The sequence below is a fragment of the Schistocerca piceifrons genome, chromosome 6 (assembly GCF_021461385.2).
Source record: "Schistocerca piceifrons isolate TAMUIC-IGC-003096 chromosome 6, iqSchPice1.1, whole genome shotgun sequence".
NCBI classification, from domain to species: Eukaryota; Metazoa; Arthropoda; class Insecta; order Orthoptera; family Acrididae; genus Schistocerca; species Schistocerca piceifrons.
In genome coordinates this window covers 226,448,492-226,474,643 of record NC_060143.1, presented here as the reverse complement: position 1 = coordinate 226,474,643, position 26,152 = coordinate 226,448,492, and positions in this window count along the sequence as shown.

Sequence of the window (26,152 nt, the reverse complement as noted above, 5' to 3'; positions counted from 1 at the left end):
GCCGTTGGTGGGGAGGCTTGCGTGCCTCAGCGATACAGATAGCCGTACCGTAGGTGCAACCACAACGGAGGGGTATCTGTTGAGAGGCCAGATAAACGTGTGGTTCCTGAAGAGGGGCAGCAGCCTTTTCAGTAGTTGCAAGGGCAACAGTCTGAATGATTGACTGATCTGGCCTTGTAACAATAACCAAAACGGCCTTGCTGTGCTGGTACTGCAAACGGCTGAAAGCAAGGGGAAACTACAGCCGTAATTTTTCCCGAGGGCATGCAGCTTTACTGTATGATTAAATGATGATGGCGTCCTCTTGGGTAAAATATTCCGGAGGTAAAATAGTTCCCCATTCGGATCTCCGGGCGGGGACTACTCAAGAGGATGTCGTTATCAGGAGAAAGAAAACTGGCGTTCTACGGATCGGAGAGTGGAATGTCAGATCCCTTAATCTGGTAGGTAGGTTAGAAAATTTAAAAAGGGAAATGGATAGGTTGAAGTTAGATATAGTGGGAATTAGTGAAGTTCGGTGGCAGGAGGAACAAGATTTCTGCAGGAGTAGGTTTAATAATGAATAGGAAAATAGGAATGCGGGTAAGCTACTACAAACAGCATAGTGAACGCATTATTGTGGCCAAGATGGATACGAAGCCCACACCTACTACAGTAGTACAAGTTTATATGCCAACTAGCTCGGCAGATGATGATGAAATTGATGAAATGTGTCATGAGATAAAAGAAATTATTCCAGTAGTGAAGGGAGACGAAAATTTAATAGTCATGGGTGACTGGAATTCGAGTGTAGGAAAAGGGAGAGGAGGAAACTTAGTAGGTGAATATGGATTGGGGCTAAAAAATGAAATAGGAAGCCGCCTGGTAGAATTTTGCACAGAGCACAACATAATCATAGCTAACACTTGGTTTAAGAATCATGAAAGAAGGTTGTATACATGGAAGAACCCTGGAGATACTAAAAGGTATCAGATAGCTTATACAATGGTAAGACAGAGAATTAGGAACCAGGTTTTAAATTGTAGGAAATTTCCAGCGGCAGATGTGGACTCTGACCACAATCTGTTGATTGTGACCTGTAGATTAAAACTGAAGAAACTGCAAAAAGGTGCGAATTTGAGGAGATGGCACCTGGATAAACTGAAAGAACCAGAGGTTGTACAGAGTTTCAGGGAGAGCATAAGGGAACAATTGACAGGAATGGGGGAAAGAAATAGAGTAGAAGAAGAATGGGTAGCTTTGAGGGATGAAGTAGCGAAGGCAGCAGAGGATCAAGTAGGTAAAAAGACGGGGGCTAGTAGAAATCCTTGGGTAACAGAAGAAATATTGAATTTAATTGATGAAAGGAGAAAATATGCAAATGCAGTAAATGAAGCAGGCAAGAAGGAATACAAACGTGTCAAAAATGAGATCGACAGGAAGTGCAAAATGGCTAAGCAGGGATGGCTAGAGGACAAATGTAAGGATGTAGAGGCCTATCTCACTAGGGGTAAGATAGATACTGCCTACAGGAAAATTAAAGAGACCTTTGGAGATAAGAGAACGACTTGTATGAATATCAAGAGCTCAGATGGAAACCCAGTTCTAAGCAAAGAAGGGAAAGCAGAAAGGTGGAAGGAGTATATAGAGGGTCTATACAAGGGCGATGTACTTGAGGACAATATTATGGAAATGGAAGAGGATGTAGATGAAGATGAAATGGGAGATACGATACTGCGTGAAGAGTTTGACAGAGCACTGAAAGACCTGATTCGAAACAAGGCCCCCGGAGTAGACAACATTCCATTGGAACTACTGACGGCCCTCGGAGAGCCGGTCCTCACAAAACTCTACCATCTGGTGAGCAAGATGTATGAAACGGGCGAAATATCCTCAGACTTCAAGAAGAATATAATAATTCCAATCCCAAAGAAAGCAGGTGTTCACAGATGTGAAAATTAGCGAACTATCAGTTTAATAAGTCACAGCTGTAAAATACTAACACGAATTCTTTACAGACGAATGGATAAGCTAGTAGAAGCCGACCTCGGGGAAGATCAGTTTGGATTCCGTAGAAACACTGGAACACATGAGGCAATACTGACCTTACGACTTATCTTAGAAGAAAGATTAAGGAAACGCAAACCTACGTTTCTAGCATTTGTAGACTTTGAGAAAGCTTTTGACAATGTTGACTGGAATACTCTATTTCAAATTCTAAAGGTGGCAGGGGTAAAATACAGGGAGCGAAAGGCTATTTACAATTTGTACAGAAACCAGATTGCAGTTATAAGAGTCGAGTTACATGAAAGCGAAGCAGTGGTTGGGAAGGGAGTAAGACAGGGTTGTAGCCTCTCCCCGATGTTGTTCAATCTGTATATTGAGCAAGCAGTAAAGGAAACAAAAGAAAAATTCGGAGTAGATATTAAAATTCATGGAGAAGTAATAAAAACATTGAGGTTCGCCGATGACGTAATTCTGTCAGAGACAGCAAAGGACTTGGAAGAGCAGTTGAATGGAATTGACAGTGTCTTGAAAGGAGGATATAAGATGAACATCAACAAAAGCAAATCAAGGATAATGGAATGTAGTCTAATTAAGTCGGGTGATGCTGAGGGAATTAGATTAGGAAATGAGACACTTAAAGTAGTAAAGGAGTTTTGCTATTTGGAGAGCAAAATAACTGATGATGGTCGAAGTAGAGAGGATATAAAATGTAGACTGGCAATGGCAAGGAAAGCGTTTCCGAAGAAGAGAAATTTGTTAACATCGAGTATAGATTTAAGTGTCTGGAAGTCATTTCTGAAAGTATTTGTATGGAGTGTAGCCATGTATGGAAGTGAAACATGGACGATAAATAGTTTGGACAAGAAGAGAATAGAAGCTTTCGAAATGTGGTGCTACAAAAGAATGCTGAAGATTAGATGGGTAGATCACGTAACTAATGAGGAAGTATTGAATAGGATTGGGGAGAAGAGAAGTTTGTGGCACAACTTGACCAGAAGAAGGGATCGGTTGGTAGGACATGTTCTGAGGCACCAAGGGATCACCAATTTAGTATTGGAGGGCAGCGTGGAGGGTAAAAATCGTAGAGGGGGACCAAGAGATGAATGCACTAAGCAGATTCAGAAGGATGTAGGTTGCAGTAGGTACTGGGAGATGAGGAATCTTGCACAGGATAGAGTAGCATGGAGAGCTGCATCAAACCAGTCTCATGACTGAAGACCACAACAACAACAACAACAACTTTTTTTTTCTTTTTATTGCTATTTACGAGGCTCATATTCGCCTCAATCCTTTAGGATGGGGAATGTGTCAGAAGGTCTGAAACTAAGAAATATTTTCGCTGTTGAATAATATCTTTATGCTGTCCGTTGGCATTTAAATGTCTTTTAAATCGTAGGCAACAAAACTTAAATAAGTGAACCGATCCATACATAAATTTGTCCATGGAACCTAAGGGGTTCTCAAGTAGAAATTATTCCAACACTTTCAAAACTATGTCATCATCTCCCAGTGGATTTAATTCATAAATAAGCAGTGAAATATTTTAATGGATGCATACATTGCTCCGTTCTGTACAAGAATAAACTCTGTGTTCAGTGTGAGTTCGTTTTGTTTCCTGTGCAACATTTATGGATTTAACTATTATTTTTAAAATGGTACTGATATTCACTATAAACACCACAAAAGAGTAAATGTATTATAAGCATGTTGTAGCATGCCTAATTTCTGTGAATAGTAGCGTGAATGATGTTTTGGAGCGGACATCCAATGTTACCCTTCAGTCCGTTTCTGATCTCTACATCACGTTTGAGACCTATAGATTTTGGTTTTCAATTCGAGTTCTTCCCATCAATGATCAAACAAATTAATGTAGGGCAGTTAGTTATCATCCATTTCTGCCCAGTTGTGCAGCATTGAAAGTGATGATATACCTTGTCCTATAATTAATGGAATGCACTGCAAATTGTCCTATGTTAGTTAACAGACAATTTAGCTAGTGAAAAACAGAAACATTTTTTACAATACCTCGCAACGCTTCTTCTGTTCTTCCAGCTGTGTGAATGTTGACTCAGAACCTTTATCACGTTCAGATCAGTTATTTATATCGTGTTTTATGGTTCACTTCATTTATTGAACTTTACCACGTCAGGACTTTTCTAACGACATGGTTCATTAGCAGTGTGTGCGTGTGTGAGAGAGAGAGAGGGAGAAATTTTTCAACCATCGTCAAGCTAACAGTGCGTATAGTTTTGATTATACTCAAACATTGTGTATAAAATCTACACATGTAAGTTACTTTTGTAGGAAAACCAAGTCGAAAGTGATGCCAACAAACCACGCAGTCATTGGTAGGGATGGAGTTGCAACGGAACTAATCAAGCTTGGACGAAACCAATCAACTGTCACATACCGGGGGGTTAAAGTAGCGCTTAATGATTGTGAGACTGTTCGTAACCAGCTATCACTTTGCTGCAATCTGATATCTAATGGAAAATATACAACACTAGATCAGTGTAAGTTTTCGTTATGAAACGTGATCCATTTTGAGTTAGTCCCTCAGGCCATGTTGTCATTATGGTGGATAAAATACAGCACATTATACAGAGGTTTGTCGTCAGTATAACCATTTACAGATAAAAAGTATATTTTCAATATGGGCATGTTCGCAAACGTAACACTCAAAGAGGCTTATTAATTCTTAAAAGGCGCATTATACAGTAAAATGCACGTTCGTACGTCTGTTAATGTCAGCGTAACGTGTGAGACATCGTGGGCCCACCTTAGACTAAGTATAGGATTGCACCGATTCACGGTACATCGTGCTTTTTGAGAATTAAAACTTTATTGAGTGCTACGTCTGCGAACATGCCCCTGTGAGCAAGGTTATTTTTAACTGTATACCAAAAGAAGACATTTAAAATGTCTAAACTGGTTACCAACAGCAAAGACTAATTCCCACAACCTTGTCTATTGAAAGTTTTTTCCACAATTTTCGACTACTTATTCAGCTTTAAACACACTGTATGCTGACCTTACATAGGCTAATATTACACACAGTAAAAATTGAAAAAGTGAAATAACTGACCTAGCAGAGGAACCAGTGCGTTCAGAGGCAATGACAAACGAAAGTCGAAGGCATTGTGCAGTGCCCTAAAATCAGATAAAAATTAAGTTAATAATGATCAAGAAGTTCGTCGATGCCTACATGCAATACCCAATTCATCCTAGCAGCATGCAGTCACTGACAGCACACACAATTCAAATAATTTCTAAGTCCCAAACTGTAACACTGAAAAAAAGGACTTAGTTCCGAATTGGTTAAATTCGAAATAACCCAAACACTATTAGACCTGAACAAATGCAGCTCTCTGGCTGCTCGATTCTATCGAGAACTTAACTACCCAGTGTTGAACGTCAAAAGACCCTGAGTCTTGGTCACAGCTTGGCTATTGGTTGCATTAACTTTTAAGCTCTAGACGACAAATTCAGTAGACTCGTTATTAACATATGATGATTTTAATACATAGTATATGCTTTTGCATTCCATTTTCATCCGGATTTTACTTTATTTAGTTTCAGATGTAGCTCATATCATGGTTTTAATTAAATATTGTACTCTACGTTTCGATTCTGTAGGATTTCCGTCAAGATCGTGTCTTCATTCATCACGGCGCTGTAGAACTGCTCTATCAGACGACATTTTTGCAACATTATATTACGAAATTTTTTATTAAATGCAGACATACACTACACAACACTGTGTAACCCTTTCTTTAATTTGCACAGGCTCTTCCTCAAGATTTTCAGTTTTTAGTAGCTAGATCCCTGCTGATTATTTGTACTTTTCTTGACTGTGCGATTCATGTTCTGAACACCCTGCTTCATCATATATACTGCCCTATTAAAAAAGTGTGTACGGGGTGGTCCACTGATCGTGACCGGGCCAAATATCTCACGAAATAAGCGTCAAACGAGAAAACTACGAACAACAAAACTCGTTCAGCTTTAAGGGGGAAACCAGATGGGGCTATGGTTGGCCCGCTAGCTGGAGCTGCCATAGGTCAAACGGATACCAACAGCGTTTTTAAAAATGGGAAACCCAATTTTTATTACATATTCGTGTAGTACGTAAAGAAATACGAATGTTTTAGTTGGACCACTTTTCTCGCTTTGTGATAGATGGCACTGTAATAGTCACAAACGTATAAGTGCGTGGTATCACGTAACATTCCGCCAGTGCTAACGGTATTTGCTTCGTGATACACTACCCGTGTTGAAATGGACCGGTTACCAAATGCGGAAAAGGTCGATATCGTGTTGATGTATGGCTATTGTGATCAAAATGCCCAACAGGCGTGTGCTATGAATGCTGCTCGGTATCCTGAATGACATCAACCAAGTGTCCGGACCATTCGCCGGATAGTTACGTTATTTAAGGAAACAGGAAGTGTTCAGCCACATGTGAAACGTCAACCACGACCTGTAACAAATGATGATGCCCAAGTAGGTGTTTTAGCTGCTGTCGCGGCTAATCCGCACATCAGTAGCAGACAAACTGCGCGAGCATCGGGAATCTCAACGCTACATCAACATCGAATGCACCCGTACCATATTTCTATGCACCAGGAATTGCATGGCGACGACTTTGAACGTCATGTACAGTTCTGCCCCTGGGAACAAGAGAAATTACGGGACGATGACAGATTTTTTGCATTCGTTCTATTTAGCGACGGAGCGTCATTCACCAATAGCGGTAACGTAAACCGGCATAATATGCGCTATTGGCCAACGGAAAATCCAAGATGGCTGCGACAAGTGGAATATCAGCGACCTTGGCGGGGTAATGTATGGTGTGGCATTATGGGAGGAAGGATAATTGGCCCCCATTTTATCGATGGCAATCTAAACGGTATAATGTATGCTGATTTCATGCGTAATGTTCTACCGATGTTACTAGAAGATGTTTCACTGCATGACAGAATGGCGATGTACTTCCAACATGATGGATGTCCGGCACATAGCTCGCGTGCGGTTGAAGCGGTATTGAATAGTATATTTCATGACAGGTGGATTGGTCGTCGAAGCACCACACTATGGCCCGCATGTTCACAGGATGTGACGTCCCCGGGTTTTTTTCTATGGGGAAAGTTGAAGGATATTTGCCATCGTGATCCACCGACAACGCCTGACAACTTTGCGTCAACGCATTGTCAATGCATGTGCGAACATTACGGAAGGCGAACTACTCGCTGTTGAGAGGAACGTCGTTACACGTATTGCCAAATGCATTGAAGTTGATGGACATCAATTTGAGCATTTATTGCATTAATATGGTAATTACAGGTAATCAAGCTGTAACAGAATGAGTTCTCAGAAATGATAAGTTCACAAAGGTACATGTATCACATTGGAACAAACGAAACAAAACGTTCAAACGTACCTTCGTTCTGTATTTTAATTTAAAAAACCTACCCTTTACCAACTGTTCGTCTAAAATTGGGAGCCATATATTTGTGACTATTAGAGCGCAATCTATCGCAAACCGAAAAAAGCGGTCCAACTAAAACATTAATGTTTCTTTACGTACTACACGAATATGTAATAAAAATGGGGGTTCCTATTTAAAAAAAGGCAGTTGATATTCGTTTGACCTTTGGCAGCGCCATCTAGCGGGCCAACCATAGCGCCATCTTTTTTCCCCCTTCAAGCTAGACAAGTTTCGTTCTTCGCAGTTTTTTCGTTTGACTCTTATTTCGTGATATGTTTGGCCCGGTCACGATCAATGGACCACCTTGTATATCTATGAAGCACCCGTCAGGGAAGCAATAAATGAAATGAAACTTCTCGTGCTGAGGGGATATGTAATGTTATTTCAGTGATTACAATATCCAACTAAGCAATATGAGCTCACTTATCTATACGATGTGCCATCTCCTCTGGCCTCAATGCATGCACTGATTCGATGGGGAAACTGTGTCATAAAGCTTCGGTATTCGTACCTGAGGCAAGTTGTCACACAGACGTCGTTACTCGTCCTTGGCGTCCCGGCTACAATTACTGGGACAGAGTTGACGTCTATGCTGGTGGCACATATGTTCTATACGGAAAAAAAGTAGGGGGTCTCGATGGCCACAGGAGACCTTTAATGTCAAGCAAACAATTCACAGGGACACGTGGCATGTGTTGTGGAGCTCTGTGCTGTAACAACACAGGCAACAGCGTCCTCCCAGGACGTTATCAGTGGTACTCTTCATTTCCTTGGAAGAATAATGGCAAAATGTAGCAAGTGTACAAAACAATATTTCTTAAACATGTGGCAATCGTACCAAAGGAGATAATGCACGAATACGGAGAAGAGCAGCACGAATTGTCACAGATGTCATTGAGCCATGGGAGACAATGACTGATTTGATTAGATTTAGATGTACTTTTCGTTTCAGAAGATGCATATTGAAGAGATACTCCAGGATGTAGAACAAGTGAGAAAAACAAGGATAAGCGATAAATGTTCACAGAGAGAAACAAATTTGCTAATATAGCTTCTATAGACCCAAAACAGTTCTCATGAATGTGAATTAAGGAAATAGGGGTCATAGCATATTTTCTTTTAAGCGGTTATAAATAACTTGCCCTTAAACATGTAACTGTTGTACACACTGATTTGTATATGATAACCTCGTCACATAGAAAAAACATTTTACATGGTTTATTTAAAATGATCGCACTATTGTACTCAATTTTTACACAATTAAAACTGCTAATACTCGCATTATTTGATATTATTAGTAACATATCCACATTAGCAGGTTCCACTTAGAAATTCGTCAGTGGGTTACAAGGAGCTAGCCAGCAACAGATCCTTTAAGCTCGTCTTCATCTGAACTTCATTTTTGGTTAAACTTATCACGGCTGCAGAAGACCTGTTGAAAATGTGTGTTCCTAAATAATAAATATCCTTCTAGACCAACGTTAGTGAAGGATATTCTTATTTCTAACATTGATTCTATGAGCTGAGGAGTTAGTTTAAAAAAGAGACCTTTTTTTAACGTCAAATTTCATCAAGGATTAAATATATTGAGATGCAATAGTTAGCATCCTTAATTAGCTAAATAGGCTTCTGCAGGATGTTCTTGAGCTTATACCTCAAATAATAACTATAACTTATTTCTGGACGCGGAAAATTTCATCTTGGCTTGATGACTTACCCCAAAAAATTGGTCCGTATGATATTACGGAATAAAAGTATCATCTACCTCCGACAACATTTAGAATGCAAGTAGACATTTGGTTAGGCGCTTGACCAGTTTTGTGGTAAACTCCACCCAGTTTGATTTTTTATCAAACATCAGTCCCAAGTATTTGACTCTGTCAACTTCTTCTGTCTGTTTGTCGTCATATTTTAAGAGTATACTGGAGGGAAAACTCTTACACGTCCTGAACTGAGATACTGCAATGCCTGAATTTGCAGACGACTGAAGATAGGTGATATATGTCCCATGCAAGAGTAGTAAGAAAATTGAAAGAATATTTTAATTGAGGAATCTACAAATGTACTTCACGTCTAAAGATATGGGTGTAGTAGGGGCAGCAGCGATGACAAGTTTACACTAATTGGAGCGAGCACAGAGACTTAATCAATCGTTCTTCCCGCGCTCAACACGCGAATGGAACGGGGCGATTGATATATGATACATTGAGAAGTACCCTCTGCCATGCACTTCACAGGGGTGCCCAATTATGTATGTAGATATAAAGCCCCAAACTACTCTAACTTACCACTGTAGGTGAGTGAAAGTCAGATTCGATCGTTGACATGACATCCATTGTTTCGTACTGGTCTTGGGTTTCATTAGTTCTGTACGTTAAAGGGCTGAAAAGACGGCACTTCCTCGCTTCCTTCCTGAACCATAGTCTTGTGCAGAAACTAACGTCTCAGAATACTTCTTTTTCTTTCGACGATTTTTCCACGCGAGCGAGCCACCGGTCGGAATGAAAGGCAGAGAAATGATGATACGCTCATCCGGATGGCAGGAAATTGGCCACCCTGCTGACGTATCGGCCAGCTGTCCGTGGAGGCAGCGGTCCGCCTCCAACTCCCGCCTCTCAGGTTACGGCCTCCGAGGGGGGTCGGGGACCCGAAGAAGTGAAAAGAATCCTGCGTCCCCTCATCGCTCAGCGACGATCCGGCGGCGGCAACTTTTAACTTTCTTCCGAGTTCCTGCCGTCGCCCGTGCAGTAGGCTTGCTTCTGCGTCGTCCAACTGCTTTGTGTTGCTACGCGGACAAAGCGCGGCAGTAAAAAACGTGCCACGCGGCCGAAAACTGACGCTGGCCGAGAGACCACAACACTGGACGCTGCACAAAGTTCTGCCTGGTCTGCGTCCAACTTCCGTACGACATCAACTTGTCCACTCATCTATCACGTTTCTATACTAAGATGCAAATCTCTTATCAAAGGAACCTTATAGGTTATAAAGACAGAAACTCTCAGAATGCCATCGGTGTACGCGACTAAGTGATAGGATGGTCGATTTTTGACATTCGCGTTTCGGTAGTTTTTATTTAAGCTGCTACAGTGGTGTATAATACAGGTATACTTTTATACATAACTGAAACATCCGCTTAGAAAAATTAATGAAATACTGTGCTGATAAACCTCTTACGTTATTTGATTTTCAAACAGCTGAGCAGAAGTGAACGTACTCATACATTTCGCTCTTTACTTATCCTGATCAGCACTAAACTGACACACAATATTTTCAGCGCAACGCAATCTGACTTTCAATAATCCCTTCAAAAGAATGGCCCTGACTAACAATAACATATACCTTTCATGAATCACTTACCTCACAAAAATCTTCGTTACTCGAACTACTGCAATACAGCGAGCGCCTATACTGCCAGCTAAATAAAAGATTATAACTACTGAAGGCACTAACCACTGATAGGCATAGTTAGCAAATGAAAGATTTTGATGGAGAACAAACAATGTATTTGCCTTAATAGTGTTCAAAGGTCATATCAGTTCATGACATCCAGTCTTACAAATTTACTGTCTCTGATGGACACACGTCCAGATTATCCGCTCTCAAAACTCCGCCATCTCTCTCCCCACATCAACCACTGCTGGCGGCTCATCTCCAACAACTGCGCAATGCTACGCGCTGTTCACATCCATCTGCCCAACACTACAATAGCTAATATTCCAACAGTGCAAACCAACCACAGACAGCACACAGCACAGCCAGTGATTTTCACACAGAGCACTACGTGGCGTTACCAACAAATAAAAACCTAAACAGCCTACTTACACCTAAGCAGCCCACATAAAATTTTACAAACTGTTTTGGGTAGTGGCCAATACAGATTAGAAAAAAATTTTCATAATTACAATAACAAAGAAATCAAATGCACACACTTATTGATACACTTTTGGTCAAAAGCAAAAATTGTTCTCATAAAAACAGTCCTTATCATTCATCATAATAGTAATTACAGTTTTCTTATTTTTTTCTCAAAATCTGGGCAATAAAAGAAAATGCACACGGAAATAGTGGATTTCTATGCAGTCTTGAAGAAGTATTGTTGTCCTTCCAACGGAAAGACACTGTGGACTCTTAACATGCAGACAAGTAATGGGCCACAACAGATCAAACCCACAGCAGATTCATTCGAAGTTTCGAAGAATATTGGTAGGTGGTCATCACAGAGAAGACCCACTATAGTCCTGCTGGAGTATGGTATTGGTGGGCCACCAGAGCTGCAGACCCACTGCAGTCCTTGTAGAAATAATGGTATTGGTGAGTCATCAAAGGTGTAGACCCACTGTAGTCCTTGTAGAGATTGCTAGCAGCCATCCGTTGCGACTGTGTCAGTGCACAATCACCATCGAAGGGTCTTGTGGATAATATAGCAAGTCCATGAACCACCACTTGTGCGTTCACAAAGTTTTAGGAATTGTCCTTAGAACCAGCTATGCTGTTAACCAGTCCCTTGCTGAATTATTAACACACGTGAAAACACTAACAGTCCCAACTTCTCACATATTGTGCATATACTATAACCAATAGAAACGTTTGCAGTGACATGAAACTTAATTTGAGGAACTGGTGTCTATACAATTATAAATCAGAATACAATTACAAAGGTACAAAATACATCATTAAAGAACATAACAATACAGATAACAATTGTAGTAATACGGGCTTTACAAAAGAATCAAAATAACATATACATCAGTCTTACAGGAATTATGACATAAGTAAATACATAAAAGATCAGAATAACTTTCGAAATATCAACTTCACACATGAGCAGTAAAACAGGACAGAATAAATAACTTCTAAACTTCTTTACGATGTAAATAACATATTATTAGAAAAATTCTACAACATAACTCTTATCAGATAAACACATAAAGACAGGAAGAACACAAATACACAAGGGTACACAAACACATAGCGGAATAACACAAAAGGAAAGGACAGGGTTTGTTTTACTGCAGTATTTTGCAAACAAAACTTACTTTACTTCTTGGAGATTTCCCTTCGTTCATCATTATTCCCAAAAAGTCCTATCTATACCTGCTTCCTGCAATCTATTGATATCCTTTTCCAAAATAATTATTCTTCATTGTACAGTAACCATATTTTAAAAAAATAACTTTTTCGTATAACTTCTCAATGCATTTCTTCCAATCCATTGCAACTCATTCTCTTATATAGTCTAACCCCTGTTAAGGTAACTTAAATCTAGTGAGCTCAGATTATAAACTAAGGGACAAGGGGATGCAGCAGCACAAAACAATTAACACCAACAGCAATGACAAAAAAATGCAAATCGGCAAAGCTAGTAGTAATAAAAATAAATTATCAAAGCAAATGCAACATTACGACTAGTATGAGCCAATGTGCAGCAGCAAGAAATATAAATCAGTAGTAAAACTGGCCTAACAGAGTAATACAAAGTGAAATTCGGTAACACTATTCTTGGCAAATAGCAGCAGCAAATGCAATAACTTATACTTAAATATGACATAGCACAAGCTCAAAAAATAGTACCCTAAAGACAACAATGCAGATAAGGGAAATGTCTATTCACATCTTAATGTCTATGTCATTAAAGTCGTGCACCACAACAACTTATTCTACAAAAAAATTACCAAGTACTTGAAAAGAAAATTATGTATGCAGTTACTGTTAGTAGTCTCTTCTTATTATTCTTCCCTTTCCAAAGGCTCCTTTTCCGAAGAATGTGGATCATAAAATTATTATTTAGTAGATCTGTTGACAGAAAGTGTTCACATTAGCAAATGCATTTAATTTTATTTTATAAAACCAATGCTGCAACACAGCTGGACACCAGATATCAAATGAAATAAGCAACTATGTACAAAGCAACGCATAAAAACATCATTCAATAGCCATAAATCAGTAGAAATTCTCTCAACTCTCGTCTAAAATTTGTATTTTTACGGCTTTACGTCTTGTTACCCATCTGTAACTTTCAGAGAAGCGTCACGTGTTGCGAATTTTGAGTAAAGCCTACACATTTCACTTGATGTCATGATACAATCTGCGTCTTTTGCCAGAACACAGCGGAATTTACACAGTCTCACTTCACAAACATGTGCAAACGGAGTTGCGGGATCTGAAACAGGGTTTATTAAATTTATTAATTGAGGAACAGAGGAAAAGTAAGTTCAGTATCTTAATAAGCATATGGCTAAATACTCAGAACTCTGCATGCTATCAACTGCCAAAATCTCAAACCGTTTATGAAATCGGAGTATTGTTGTGGATACTTCATTCTGGCTTTATCGCTGGCACGGCGCGATCGCAAATAAGTGTGCTGTGTCACATAACATTTATCGAGATTGGTGTCAGATAGAGACCTCCCCCCAAGTCCACAGAAAAATTCAACATGTTAGTTAGATTTCATATGCAGCAACGTATTATGTAATGCGCATCAAGCCCAAGATCATGGCGAACCCACCTGTTCACTACATACTTTTTGGGATATCGCGAAGTTCTTACTTCCACACATATATTACAATAACTGTGGCCATTAACGAAATGAAGGACACTTCATAATGAACCTGACACGTAAATCTACAAATAAAGCAGAAATAATTTTTTGACTTAATTGTTTTCTGTAGAATCGTTTGAGAAACATCGCTGACCAGCCGAAACGAATCAACTTGCCCAGTGTTTTGGACAATAGCTGGCCACAGCACATTGGCCACTGTACTCTGTGCGGACTCTACTCACTTTCTCATTAAAACTATTGAGTGCCATCAACAGAGTTTTGCTAGAAGTCTCCGGCCGTCATTGCTAATGATTCCCATTGAAAATTTAAAATAGTGGTTTGGATCTAATTCAGGGCCCAGTAAACTGTAATTGATAATCTTAGACGCCGCTCCTAGACAACAAGTCATTTACGTACCAGGTTAAAACTTCAAGCATTCCCTGCTCAGACTCATAGAAAGTTACTCTTTTGTTGGTCATTTAACATCGTTTCAAAGTTATCTCCACTGCAGCAGTCCTCTCCTGGAGATCGGAATGGAATTCTAATCCGAAATTCTTTAGCAATGGAGAGATCATCATGACACTAGAATCCTCCTAGCAGATTAAAAATTGTGTGCTAGACTAAGACTCGAACCTCACACCTTTGCCTTTTATGTACAGGTACTCTACCAAATGAGATATCCAAGCATAAATCGTGAGCCACCCTCACAACTTTACTTCCGCCATCACCTTATTTCCTACCTTCTGAAATACATGGAAGTCTTCTGCTTACCATATGGGACTAGCAATCCTGTAAGAAATGTGGAGACTCTGCTTAGCCACAACCTGCGGGTTTGTGTTTCCACTTTGGAGTGGAGTGTACGCTTATTTGAAACTTCCTGGGAGATTCAAACTTTGTGCTGGACGGGAATTCGAATCTTGGCACTTTACCTTTCGGAAGCAAAGCGCTTTTACACTAAATAAAAATGGTTTGTGGTATTGAATTGTTAGTTTACCTTTAATTCACTCTATGTGTCCACCACATTTTCCTTTCAGCGGAAGGAGTATACAATATGGATTGTGAATAAACTGAAGAACGACAGAAGTAATGAAAAATAGCAGAAATGAGAACATGGAGGAACGTAACGTCAGGACTGGTGACCACGAAGTAAACGAAGTTAAGGAATTCTGCTGCCTTGGTAGCAAAATAAACATTGATGGACGGAGCAAGGTGGACATGAAAAATAACTAGCACTGGCAAAAAGGTCATTCTTGGTCAAGAGAGGTCTACTAGTATCAAACATAAGTTTTACTTTGAGGCCGAAATTTCTGAGAATGGACGTTTGGAGCAGTACATTGTATGGTGATGAAATATAAACTGAGGGAAAACCGGAAAAGAAGAGAATCGAAGCATTTGAGTATGGTGCCTCAGAAGAATATTGAAAACTAGGTGGACTGATAAGGTAACGAATGAGAAGTTTCTGTGCAGAATCTGAGAGGAGAAAAATATACGGAAAACACTGGCAAGAGAAGGGACAAGAAGACAGGACATCTGTTAACACGGCAAGGAATGACTCCTTTGGTACTAGAGGGAGCTACAAGGGATAAAAACTGTAGAGTAAATCAGAGATCGGAATACATCCAGGAAATAAGTGAGGACGTAGGTTGCAATTGCTATTGTGAGATGAAAAGGTTGGGAGAGACTAGGAATTCATGGCGTGATATGGCTAACGTTGCAAATTATGTAAAAATGAGTGTCTACTGTAGTACGTACATGACAACAAGAGCAATACAGCTCAACAAATTATGAGGATATGTAATACCTGGTGGTTGATACAAACTGAATTAAGAAATAATTTTTCTTGATCTGAAAATAGTCGTTGATAAGCTACGATTAGTAATCAGTAAATAAATTATATCGATCTTGACCTAGGATTTTTGACCATACATTTTAAATGTAAGTATGGTGGTATCGCTTAATTTTTTGTAGAAAATACCTTTCGTAACAAAATAATAATTTTACGGGAATCCATTGTAGACCAGAAACAGAGACTTAAAACAAATATTATTGGAATAATCAACTATTATACTACATTAATCGATTCATTTAAAATATCGAAAAAGAGTTAATCGATTCGTTGTCAGATCGCCCATTCCCAACTAGAACACGCTTTATCCGTATGAACTGCATGTTCCCAGCGGAACATTGCTCGCCTCTGAATGGCTGTCGTTGCTCACCGGATTGTTTGCACCTTATACTGTTTGAGTTTGTTAATCGACTGTGATATTTCCGTCGATCGATAGCTCGGTCTGAAGAGATCCTTTTAGAGTGTCTGAAATTTAGCACATGACCGAGAAAATTTTGCGACTGTGACACGCCAAGTTCTGACTGAACATGTGGAAACATGTCGTACGTCCTCCAAAGACTGCTAATAGGCTTTGGATATATATTTTGAACAGCAATCTGAAACCAGCTGACTTTAAATTGGTAGAATATACAGATACTTACAACTGATAGGAGCCACTATTTTATTGCTTAAATGCGTGTCGTTGTATGAAACGTATCTCATAATGATAGGGACCCCTGGTACTTTCTGCAACGACCGTGTTGCTACAAATCCAGTTAAAGTGTCTGACAGCGATGTAATTTCGAAGCAAATCATGGATTATCAATAAAATTTTGCATTATTTAATATTATTCTCATCGTTTTACGACTTTTCAAAGATAAGGTGGTCGCAAAGCGTTGTAAATAACTCTGATTTGTTCGATTCACTATAAACTGTAGTTTATTTTCAATGCTTAACACAAGAAATAATGGTCACGGAATTAAAGGTTTAAGAATTTCCTATCTAATACTTTAGTACAGAAGTGTTTTCCGTTGTAGAAAGAGCTGTCGGTTGTCAGAGTGTAATTCTTTCACGTTAAACGAAAATTGTGGTGAAGAAAAGGAAGTAAATCCATTGTTTAGCCTTCGACGGGTCATTATTACAGATTCCTAACTGAAGTTACGGACGTTTTTATTTGTTCGCCAAGGCTCACGTGTGTCTCTTTATTACTACAACAATTCATATACGAGTAAATTACAGACTTATATTTTTAGCTGAGACCACGTTTTACATCATATATATTTCTTGTCGTCTGATCTCTACCACATACAGAAACAAGTCTTGCTACGAAGTACATAGAAACATCTGGCAAATACTGCTATCTCTGCTGTATGCACGGTCGTTGGAAGGCGATAAATATGAGACCTTTGATGTTCCGTGAGCTCAGATAAATGAGGCCACGAGGGGTTAATTAATAGCACCGCTGAGGAAACACGAAATTACCTCCACTGACGCTGTCACTCGTCCCAAGAGTGTCTAAATCAAAGCAACTTCCAGCGGTTGGCAGCAGTGGAATGGAAGGCAAATATTCTGAAGACGGCGCACGCGTCAGTGTGTCCGCAATTATCCTGTGATTGACGTCACCGCATATACACTCCAGCAATGTTTGACTGGCGGAAAACACAGCGGCCCGTTTAATGCTTGTTTGCCGTCTCAGAAGCTGACCTTTAGCTGCCGTAGCTGACAGGAACGGACGTACGGAGCAAGAGATTCTTGATACACAATCTTTCTATTAGCGACCATCGATCTATTCTCGACTACACCGGTAGCGCTAGATCAAAGAGTTTACTGCACAGGACAGTGGAGCCTCAAGAAATAACTAAAATCTCGGCTAGTGTTGTCAAATGGAACAGGCGAAGAAAGAAAGAAGGTAAGGAAGGAAGATTAGTGTTCCCGTTCGGAAACATACCCATTAGCGACGGAGAGAAGGAAACTGGCCTTGCTCTTTTATAGAAACTATCCAACAAAGACTCGTACTTACAAATAAACACAGTTTTTCCCGATCTCCCCTTCTAGCCCATCCTTTCCCCCTTCGAAAATTCGTTCTACGATTAGCTTCTTGCCCTATACAATACGTTTTCTTAAGGCATAAAGAGTATTATTTCTTTTCAATGAAATAAACAAGCGCGGTGCCTCGTCGAAGCAGAAATAAAAGCTCGTTTTCAAAGTCATTCCGAAGCAAACAGCACTCCACTTCCAAACCAAATAAAACTTCTTTTCTGATGCAAGGAAGACTTGTCTTTCGTAACAAAGAGAAATCCTCTTCGAAAGGCATGTAAGCTTCCTCTTCTAAAAGAAACGTTGGTCCTGGTCTAAAACAGTGATTGCTCATCTTCCAAAACAGCTCTTCTTTATATAAGACAGTCGAGTCGTCTCCTTCAGATCGGTACCTATGAGAAATGACACCACTTTTAACATAACAAGGCTCCTCGTCTGGAACAGCCAAAATTTCTTCCTTAAGACAACGAAACATTTTTTGCAAAATAACAAATGTCCACTTTAAGAATAAATAATAGAGCAGACTACGACACTCCTCCGCCAAAATAACAGATATCCACTTTGAGATCAGATAACAAAATTCTGTTCTAAAGTGATCTCTTCTCCTTCATTTAGAACAAGCAAGAGCACTTGTTCTAAAGCAAACCCGGTTCCTCTTTTCATACAACTGACTCTATTCTTCTGAATCAGACAAGCGTTTCTTCTAGAACACAGAAGGCTCACTTTCTGCAACAACCAAATCTCTTTTCAATAGACTGGATCAGTAAGACGTGTAGTTGTCAAAAAAAACAGAAAAATTATCTTTGTATTTCGTGCACCGTAGCAGTTTCTGATGCTCAACTGTCAGATTCTGCCAGTAACCTTAGGGGTGAATTCTGTTTTCTTGCTAACTAACAGGCATAACTGGCTAGGAGCCAGGTAAACGCGTTTTTTATGTTCTTGAATAATTTGACTTAACCGAGAATAGAATATCCAATGAACGGTATGTGGACGGCGAAATACGCGTTGACTGTAAGTTTTTATCTCGTCTACTGCCAAATTTCTGGCTTCTCCGTGATTATTAGGCAACGACGTGTCGGATCCTTTACGCTGCAGCAAGTACACGTTGACGAGGGGATAAGTCCTACTTTATACGGCTTGTTGTTTGCGTAAATCTTTTGGTGTATAACCCTGTGGAACGGAGATCACGCATGTAAACTGATGAGTAAGTTCTGGATATTTGCCCACATATGTTTCCACTGAGCTCTCTAAGCACGACTCTCGACCTAGTTTCAGTTACCTGCTTCCACCAGTCCCTCTTCTCCTACCTTCCAATCTAACTAGTTTTATGCATGCCTATTGGGACTAACGCTTCCAGGAAGAAAAATTTTGCGGAAACACGGTTTACTCAAAGCCTAGGGGATTGGTTCCAAAATGTTCAAAAATGTCCAAATGTGTGTGAATTCCTAAGGGACCAAACTACTGAGGTCATCGGTCCCTAGACTTACACACTACATAAACTAACTTATGCTAAGGACAACACACACATACACACATCCCAGCGGGAGGACTCGAACTTCCGGCGAGAGGGGCAGCGCAATCCGTGACATGTCGCCTCAAATCGCCGGCCAGTCCGTGCGGTGGTTCCAGAATGAATTTTCACTCTGCAGCGGAGCGTGCAATGAGTTGAAATTTCCTGACAAATTACGTTAGTCAAAACAGTACTTCGTCACTCGCGGACAAGTGCAGGTCGGAAAATGTAACTGATATGAGTGTGGCATGCACCCACATGCGCAGTGCGTTGATGTGCGGAGGAACACACGCTATCTATATGACTAACATTCTTGCGGCTTACTTGACCTGACACCAAGCAGAAGCGTGCCAGCAATGGTGCAGATAACGGCAACACGGGATTTATTAGTAGCATGGAATCTTACATTCAGACGACTTCCAATTTTGCGTACGGAAATCGGATGGCCATATAGGTGTTCGGAGGCTACGTCCTGAGGAGGGATATCACCGTCATGCTCGCCCACCAACTGTCATAACTGTGGCGGGGTGCCACTGGGTACACCACCCGATACTACAGTCTGTAACCACGTGATCGCTACGGTCGCAGGTTCGAATCCTGCCTCGGGCATGGATGTCTGTGATGTCCTTAGGTTAGTTAGGTTTAAGTAGTTCTAAGTTCTAGGGGACTGATGGCTTTAGAAGTTAAGTCCCATAATGCTCAGAGCCATTTGAACCACACCACTGGATAACATCAGGTTCGCATTGCCGCTAATTTCACAGCAATTCGTTCTGTTCCTTTTTAACTACTTCTAAGGTCGTTCTGTGTCTGCACCGCAACAAGAATCACCCATAGTTTTGCAGTTAGATTAATAGATGAGAAGAGTGTGTTGTGTTTTCAGCAGCGCAAATTAAAACACAATCCAAAACTTTTACTCAGTCAACTTAGCAAAATCCAGTTCTGAAATTAATAAATAGTTGACCCTCCTCAATTTGCCTTTTTCATACAACAGTACAACTGTTCACTCCGTACACTACACAGTTCACCACACGGTACGTGACACAATACCTTTAGCACAGCTCACTACACGTTTCACTCTCTCTCTCTCTCTCTCTCTCTCTCTCTCTCTTCGTTACAGTTGTCATTCCCATTCTGTGATTAACGCTCGACAACGACACTTCAATGTATATAGGCAGGCATAATTTTTCAAATGTTCAAATGTCTCTGAGCACTATGGGACTTCTGAGGTCATCAGTCCCCTAGAACTTAGAACTACTTAAACCTAACTAACCTAATGACATCACACACATCCATGCCCGAGGCAGGATTCGAACCTGCGACCGCAGCGGTCGCGCAGCTCCAGACTGTAGCGCCTAGAACTGCTCGGCCACTCCGGCCGGCGCATAACTTTTCCCAGCAAACAAGAGACTTCAAGGTTTTTTTTTGTATTATTCCTCATAACTCATTTAGACCGGTGACTCGATCCTAAATGAAATGCAGTCAACGCACTTATTGTTTGTCCCATAGGACCGTAGCAACGAAAATAATTGTAATTCAGCAATGTGTTGGTAACGGAACCCATCTAGTGGTGTGACATAACGGTGCATAGCACGTGAATGTTTCGAGACAACTGCGCTGTGTAGAACAAGTATATGTGACCGCAAAGATTTGCGATGGATCCAAGCAAGTATTTCGAGGCGCTGTTCAACTTTTGGGAAAAGGAGCTTTGGTGGCTCATGAAATTAATCTTCGAAGGCATGCTTGATGTAGGGAAGCGTGCCGATGGAGTGAGCATAGCGTACTGCGCATGTTCTCAACATCAAACCGGGCTAGTCACGTGGTAGTGGGACGTCGCTGCTTGTCTGCAATTTGCGGTAGCAGCGAAATCTCAATATTACACGTATTCACCTGTTTTTAGATACGTTTCTACACGTTATAGTATTAATACCAGCCATGGTGATATACTGTTGTTGCTATGGATGTAAAGAGAAGTACGTAAAAGGATGCCCAGTTACTTATCAAGACATGGTATTATAATGTCTTGTATCGTAGAGAAAATTTCTGCGATTTTATTTTTTTGCCAATTGTTTACGAGAGAAATACTATATAAATTTTCAAGTGTATTGAAGCTGTCAGTCAGTGTTTACGTATTCGCGCTTTGTTCATCCTCTGGTTTCATTGCTACAAATGTGTTTTTCCCCCTTTCTGTGATGCGTCGGTGCCCAATACAGTGCCATTGTGAAGTAATTTATTAGAACGGAGATCAGACAACATGAATAAGTGCAATAGAAAACCTAAAATGGCGTTGTTGGCTGTCACTTCTTTTCCCGCACCCGGAAAAACGTAAGTAAAGTAGAACTGAGCTGTGATATTCTGGTGGAAAAGCACAATACCCTTACTCTTCACAGCTTTAAAACTATTTCAGCTCAGGTATAAAATTCTTAAGATGTCTATGAAACGCATATAGAAAGTTTCAGGATACTTCTGAAAAGGTGATCTATCTCCTCTAGCGAAGTAATAACACTCAAAATTCGCTAAGCGCTATACGGACTAACATGCGCCGTCCCAATACCACGTGACTTAAGCAGCAGGAGATGTTGCGGACAGATTTCTCCTTCTGCGCATCCGAATGCTCACTCCGTAGATATTTACACTCCATGAGCGTGCCTCAAGTGTAGCACTGCTTTCAAGGAGTGTGTGTACAGTTAGCCATTGGGTAACTGTAAACAGTGGACTTCCCCCGCCCTCTCCAGGAGACCGTAGTTGATGTCGAAGCAACATCTTGTTGAACTTACGTTAGTGAGGCAGAACTGCTGCTTAAGAGTATGTGTGATGTCAATGACTGAGCACGGCAGTGTGAGATCTGCACACATGCTGCTCAACAGAGTACTGGAATATCGAAGATTTTGTGCCACCTGCGTACTTCGACGCCTTCACAGCAAACAGAAAGACTTGCTCGTAGGAAAATGCGTTGGGGTCAAGTCCGATTCCATAAGTACAAGAAATCTTTCACAGAATCTCTTTTGGCTGCAGATAAAACATTGTGTCACCATTTAAATCTCGTAACTAAAGGGTAGGTTAGTAGTCGGAAAAATCTTGTTGTAATGTAATAAACTTTTATTTAGAGTTAGCACAGAAATCTGCCTATTCACAAAAATTAAAGAAAAAATAACTAGATTTAAGCCAATAGTTTGTAAAACGGAAAAGCGTTTGAAGAACGTCTTGACTCTGACGGTAAGGTAACTAGAAACATGAAATCCAAAACTTAAAAAATTTGCGTGAAGCACGTTTACTGCTATGAAATGGCTAGTCATACTAGCTAAGAATTCGCATCAGTTCACCCATGAACTCGAGTATATGAAAACTCCGGAATGTCGAGAAACACTAATGCCATAAACGGGAAAAAGTTTAAACATTCCACTTTGTGTGAAAGTTCCGCCAATGAGAAGCAGTATTGTGTCTCTAGCTGGCTGAACATTTTACGGTCGCTAAACTGCTCACATATTTCATATGAATGTAACACTCTCATTTTGGAATTAATACCCTTAGACACACGAGCAGGCACACGTACACGCATACGCACACGAAAGCATCCTCGAAAACTTTTCACACGCATCTGTATAATTAAAGTCAAAGACATAAACGTAAAACCAATAACGGCTTAGTCCATAGGTCGCCTTCAACCCGCTGACTACTTCCTACAAGGCAACGAGGAGTGATCTATGTCCGTGGGACACGCGAGCAGCTTATCGCTAGTCTTGATGTTTCGGTAGTTTTCTTATTGAAGCATATCCTCATTTGCCCCCATAATGCTAAGTGGACCCGGTCCCAGAACACCCTACGCCAAGAAAAAGCTGGAAAGTACCGGGTATCGAACACAGTTCTTTTCTCATCGAACACGGCAACTGTAACCATTCGGCCTCGGAGGTCGTGTAGGCAATGACATCAGTCAGAAATAATTTGCACAGGTGTTGAAAGTATGATACGCAGTAAGCAAATACACAGAAAATAGATTCCGGTGAATGTACGTGTATTATAATTGCTGGGACACCAGTTCTGTTATTAATACACAAAACAATTAAATCGGGCAGACACTGCTGCACTAGAAATGGCATAAATGCAAAACAGAAACAAATTTGTAACTAAATATTATGAGTCTGTATTATAGAGGAAGAGGGAGCTAATCACTTGCAAGTTAAGTCACCTTAGAAGTCACGTAACTTAGCCGTACTAGATGAATGAGGAATTCCGACGCTGGTGACTCTTCAGTCGTCACCACGTGGCGGGCGTAACATCTGCTTTTTCGTCAGTACTGATACTTCTGCGTGTTATCATATTTATGCTGACAGCAGCGAAAGGCCAGTTTATCAGTCCCAACTATACAGGGTGTTACAAAAAGGTACGGCCAAACTTTCAGGAAACATTCCTCACACACAAAGAAAGAAAATATGTTATGTGGACATGTGTCCGGAAACGCTTACTTTCCATGTTAGGGCTCATTTTATTTCACATTAATCAAGAAATGGAAACACAAAGCAACAGAACGTACCAGCGTGACATCAAACACTTTGTTACAGGAAACGTTCAAAATGTCCTCCGTTAGCGAGGATACATGTATCCACCCTCCGTCGCATGGAATCCCTGATGCGTTGACGCAGCCCTGGAGAATGGCGTATTGTATCACAGTCGTCCACAATACGAGCACGAAGAGTCTCTACATTTGGTACCGGGGTTGCGTAGACAAGAGCTTTCAAATGCCCCCATAAATGAAAGTCAAGAGGGTTGAGGTCAGGAGAGCGTGGAAGCCATGGAATTGGTCCGCCTCTACCAATCCATCGGTCACCGAATCTGTTGTTGAGAAGCATACGAACACTTCGACTGAAATGTGCAGGAGCTCCATCGTGCATGAACCACATGTTGTGTTGTACTTGTAAAGGCACATGTTCTAGCAGCACAGGTAGAGTATCCCGTATGAAATCATGATAACGTGCTCCATCGAGCGTAGGTGGAAGAACATGGGGCTCAATCAAGACATCACCAACAATGCCTGCCCAAACGTTCACAGAAAATCTGTGTTGATGACGTGATTGCACAATTGCGTGCGGATTCTCGTCAGCCCACACATGTTGATTGTGAAAATTTACAGTATGATCACGTTGGAATGAAGCCTCATCCGCAAAGAGAACATTTGCACTGAAATGAGGATTGACACATTGTAGAATGAACCATTCGCAGAAGTGTACCCGTGGAGGCCAATGAGCTGCTGATAGTGCCTTCACACGCTGTACATGGTACGGAAACAACTGATTCTCCCGTAGCACTCTCCATACAGTGACGTGGTCAACGTTATATTGTACAGCAGCAACTTCTCTGACGCTGAAATTAGGGTTATCGTCAACTGCACGAAGAATTGTCTCGTCCATTGCAGGTGTTCTCGTCGTTCTAGGTCTTCCCCAGTCGCGAGTCATAGGCTGGAATGTTCCGTGCTCCCTAAGACGCCGATCAATTGCTTCGAACGTCTTCCTGTCGGGACATCTTCGTTCAGGAAATCTGTCTCGATACAAACGTACCGCGCCACGGCTATTGTCCCGTGCTAATCCATACATCAAATGGGCATCTGCCAACTCCGCATTTGTAAACTTTGCACTGACTGCAAAACCACGTTCGTGATGAACACTAACCTGTTGATGCTACGTACTGATGTGCCTGATGCTAGTACTGTGGAGCAATGAGTCGCATGCCAACACAAGCACCGAAGTCAACGTTACCTTCCTTCAATTGGGCCAACTGGCGGTGAATCGAGGAAGTGCAGTACATACTGACGAAACTAAAATGAGCTCTAACATGGAAATTAAGCGTTTCCGGACACATGTCCACATAACATCTTTTCTTTATTTGTGTGTGAGGAATGTTTCCTGAAGGTTTAGCCGTACCTTTTTGTAACACCACGTATTTTTCTGGGCACTGAAGGCAGCAGTAGTCACGAAAATCTGTCACCGTGTCAAATGAGTGTCACTTTGCGTTCACCGTATAAGCTGTACAGTTACATTAGTGTGACCACCTGTCAAAAGCCTCAATAATTACGTTTTGGAGCACAAATCGCAGCGAGACTTGAAGGAAGACAGACAGTGATGTTGTGGGAGATGCCAACGGGGATGTTGAACCATGAGAATTCCAGCGCCGTGACCACATGCGCTGTATTTCTACGATGGGGGTCCAAGGCGCCAACGGCACGATCGAGGTGGTCCCACAGATTCTCGATTGGGTTTAAAACCGGGGAGATGGGTGGCCAGGGGAGTACGGTAAACTCATACTGGTGCTCTTCTAACCACTGAAGTACACCGCGATCTGTGTCACACACTGCATTGTACTGTTGATGGACGCCATCTTGCCGAGGAGAGACAAACTGCATACAGGACTGAACACGATCCCCAAGGATAGAGACATACTTGTGTTGATTTATTGCGCCTCACAGAATGACAACATCACCCTGTAAGCGAATCGGGAAGGGTCGGGTTATTGTTCCGTCTGTGTTTGCTAATTGTACCCACTCACCTCGTAAATCCAATCCTCATTCACTTCTTCCCTTGCAATCTAGGAACAGTAGCTTGAGCATTACTGTAATAAACAACAACTAACAAGGGGAACAAAGAAGTGCCAATTACCAAAATTCAAGTTTTAGCCTAGTATAATCCATTGATGTATTTTTTAACACTTGCACTACACAGGCCTGCACTGTTACACTCTTCACAAAACAATGAATATGTTGATACACTGATACATACAGT